Here is a 4,174-nt window from a genome sequence, read left to right as displayed (position 1 = left end):
TAAAAAAATGAATATATAGAAGTAGAGTATAAAAGATGCCTTAGTTAACTATTAGTTACTAATGAATATATTAAAGATAGAAGTAGTTCATCCTTTCTAATAAGAAAAAGAGAAAATTACTCTAAAACCCCTCACGTTTATCATAATTCACAGTTTGATACCCCTTATTTAAAAACCACACGATTTGGTACCTTAATTTTGATTTTGTAAACTATAAGACCCTTCTGTTAATTCCATTAATAATTTGCAATTTACTTTCAAACGATTTGATACTTCAGTTTCAATTATATAAACAACTTGGTATCTCAGTTTTAATTATGTAAACAATTTGGTACCTCATTTTCAAACGATTTGGTATCTCACGTTTCATTCCGTTAACGATTTAATACCTATATTTAACTGAAGGATCTTATAGTTTATAAAATCAAAACTGAGGTAACAAATCGTTTGACTTTCAAATAAAGGGTATCAAACTGTAAATTATAACAAACGTGAGGGACCTTAGAGTAATTTGCTCTAAAAAATAGTTCATGATTTTTTAAAATTTATTTATAAAAATATTTTAAAATTTTAAAAACTACATCTCATACTTGACCACATAAATATTTTTTAACTTTCTTTTAATTTCTATTTATAAAAATATCGCATTTAAAAAAATACCAGAAAAATATTAAAAATACACCGTCAGAGGCTGGTGACTGGTCGCCGAAATTTGACTGATTTTTTTTGTAAACACGTGGTCATCACATAGTGTGATTAATGTTAATCAGTGGACTCTTTACTTTGTCGATTATATTATATGTCTGTTTTATAAGTGTTTTTTGAGGTGTATTAATTTTTAGTGATTTCTTGATAATTCTTTCGGTGTATTTCAGTATTTTTTGATATTTCAGACATACTAATACTAAAAAAATAAATCAAAAGTAAACAAAAAGAAACAAGTTAAATTTTGTTTCCTTTTAGTATGTTTTTCTGTCTTTTTCATTCAATTTTTTTTGGATGTCTCGAAAAATTAACTTTCCTTATCATATTTTGTAAATAAGTATTTTTAGTAGTTTTATCCACCACAGCAGACCGAACCGACTGATTGCACAGTCATATTTTTCAGTTTTTAATGATTTTTTTTATATAGATTTGTTTTTTGTAATTTTTTTTATTTTTTTTATAGTGTAACAATGGTGTATATATAATGTTTTTATGGTGTTTTTATAGTGTAAGATTAGTGTATATATAGTGTATTTGTAGTATATTTATGACATTTTATAGTGATTTTATGGTCTATACCATGAAAACACTGTAAATACACCATAAACACTGCGAATACACCATATATATATATATATATATATATATATATATATATATATATATATATATATATATATATATATATATATATATATATATATATATATATATATATATATATAATAGAAGTCCCAAAAAACACTAAATATACACTATAAATAGACAAAAAATATACTAAGACGTAAATATATTATAAAATTACTACAAATGCACCATAAATCAATTTGTTCTTTACAAAATCAGTAGCAATAAACAAATTTATGAATAAGAGAAAGACAAAATAAATAATTATATGAATAATAGAAAAAATTTATAAACAAAAAATTATAGATGTCACGACCCAATCTTAGGGCCGAGACCGGCGCTAGGGAATGAGAGTGGTTGCTCCGAAACCCGTAGCAAGCCTAAAAACGTAAATTAATTTTTCGCAAATATAAACGTCATGCATGACATACATAACACGTGTCATGCTATTATCACATGCCAGGCATACATATCCTCTGGCAGAATCGAATATCAAAACGCAGCTAGCGTAAAACATTTAAAACTTTAAAACATTAAAGTAATATTTACAGAAAACCATACATTACAAGCTAACTTGCAAAACACTTATATACTGCAGCTCTAAGAGTAAAGTACTGTTTCTTTACATACTTTCAAAAATACAGACTTTTGAAAGTAGGATAAAAGTCCGTTGCTTCAAAGCGTCTTTAACCTGGAAGAAAATCTGTGAGGGGTCAGTATATGGGGATATACTGAGTGAGTTTGCATAGTTACTAATAAGTATTTAAATAAAACATAAATTCGATAATGTAAACGAGTCGATCAAATGCAGCCGAGTAATTGATCCAGATGAAACCCTATTCTCCAAATATTCGTCGATATATGATAATAATCAAATCGATCGATCCAATAGGTAGGGTCCCGAGATAATTCAACCGAGTTCAACCTCTACCGTCTTTTTATCCCAAGTTGTGGGTCCCGAGATAGTTCAACCGAGTTAAACCCACTGGATACAGGTCCCGAGATAGTTCAACCGAGTTAAATCTCGTATCCAATTCGATATTTATTCCAACTTCGATATAATACGATATTCGATAATATGGGCGCTTTTTATAACTTCTCAAATCAAAACTGGTGATCACACAGTCCTATTACCGCCCAATAGGAAGGCACGTTTCATCTGATCTATACTGGTTTCAAATTCAAGTATGAATGCAATGTCATATAAACATTCACGATATAAGAAATGCAATATAAAAACGATATATTTTTAAATACTTGAAAAGTAACAAACAACTCACAGAAAACGCTTTTCCAAAAATACGTCAGTGCTCAGAAATATCAAACTTCTCAAGCTCCTGGTCCAGCTGCTTCTTGCCTCGCCGGATCTAAATGATTTAAAATGGACAATTCAAATCAGAATCCTATTCTAAGATTGACTCTAGACTCGAGACACGACACGCTGCACTCATTAACCGTCGTGCTTCAAACGTAATCTTTTCCGATAAGCGATTCATACTTCTTCCGATCTTAATACTTCTAGATTCAATTCTCAATATAGAATATAGGTTTTCTTAGTAAAACCAATTGATATCCATAAACTAACTCATCTGTCACGACCCAAAATATTGAGCCGCAACCGGCGCTAGGGAACGGGAGTGGTAGCTCCGGAACCCATAGCAAGCCTAAAATCACAATTAATTTAATTTTTTTTCGCAAATTATAATATAAACAAACAATATCAAACAACGGGAGCAAATATACATATATAACATATAATTCTTATATTTACACTAACTGTTTCAAAACCTCGCGGGCTCTAGTTACCGTACCCTGTACGAATTGGCCTCGCGGTACTATATACATCAGTTAGTGTTTCAAAACATCACACCGGCATCTGGGGCCGTGGATCATATACTAAACACGTAACCTAACAAAAAGCATATAAAACAATAACAGCAGTTAATATATACAATAAAAATGAACTGCTGTCTAGGCTACTGTTCTATCGACACAGGACCACTACTGCAGCATTCACAGAAGTCAGAAACTAACATATACAGCTGACTTCTGGACTTCAAAATTTGGCCTCTAGCTAAGTCCACAAGCTAAGCACCTGAAAGACATCAAAGGTGAGGGATCAGTATTTGGGAAAATACTGAGTGAGTTGACATTTACTAACGGTATTAATATAAAAATATAGCATCGCATTTCAAGAAAACAATAATATAAAATATATAAACATGTATGCGATCCATACGAAACTAATATCCTAGCATGCGACACATTTCTCGAATAATCATTATCATTCAACCCAATCGTAAATATCAATCGCGAGTCTAACTCGCTGGTGGCCCAGCCACTAGATACGGGGACTCCAGACTACACCGTAGTCGAGTACTCACTCGTATCAAAAACCCAATCGTAAATTTCATAATCATCATCAGCTCCCAGCTGTGTCAAGTCATTTCTTAAATGCAAATATACTAGACTGACTCGATACTTGTAATACCCCAAAATATTTAATTAGCTAATTGGACCATGTGTCCAGTCTGGATTCGCCAGAATGGCGAAATCAGAAAGATTTCCGATAAAACTAAGATAATTAAGTTTTAGTAGGTCGGTTTGGAGGAAATTAATTATGAGGAAATTACAGTTATATTTCAATTCTAAAGTTAGAATTGGAATTAAAAGGAAAAATGTCAAGTAAAGCCCAAAATAGAGTGCAGGGACCAAAGTGGTAATTTAGCCACTTTGTGTCGGAAATGGAAATATTGGATTTTGACGGGAAAGTGTTAATATCGAGCTTCGTATTATTTATCGGATATAAATAATATGTAACAGTAATAATTTAAGAATTTAT

Source organism: Mercurialis annua, linkage group LG5, assembly GCF_937616625.2.
Source record: "Mercurialis annua linkage group LG5, ddMerAnnu1.2, whole genome shotgun sequence".
Lineage (NCBI taxonomy): Eukaryota > Viridiplantae > Streptophyta > Magnoliopsida > Malpighiales > Euphorbiaceae > Mercurialis > Mercurialis annua.
This window is presented reverse-complemented; position numbering follows the sequence as displayed.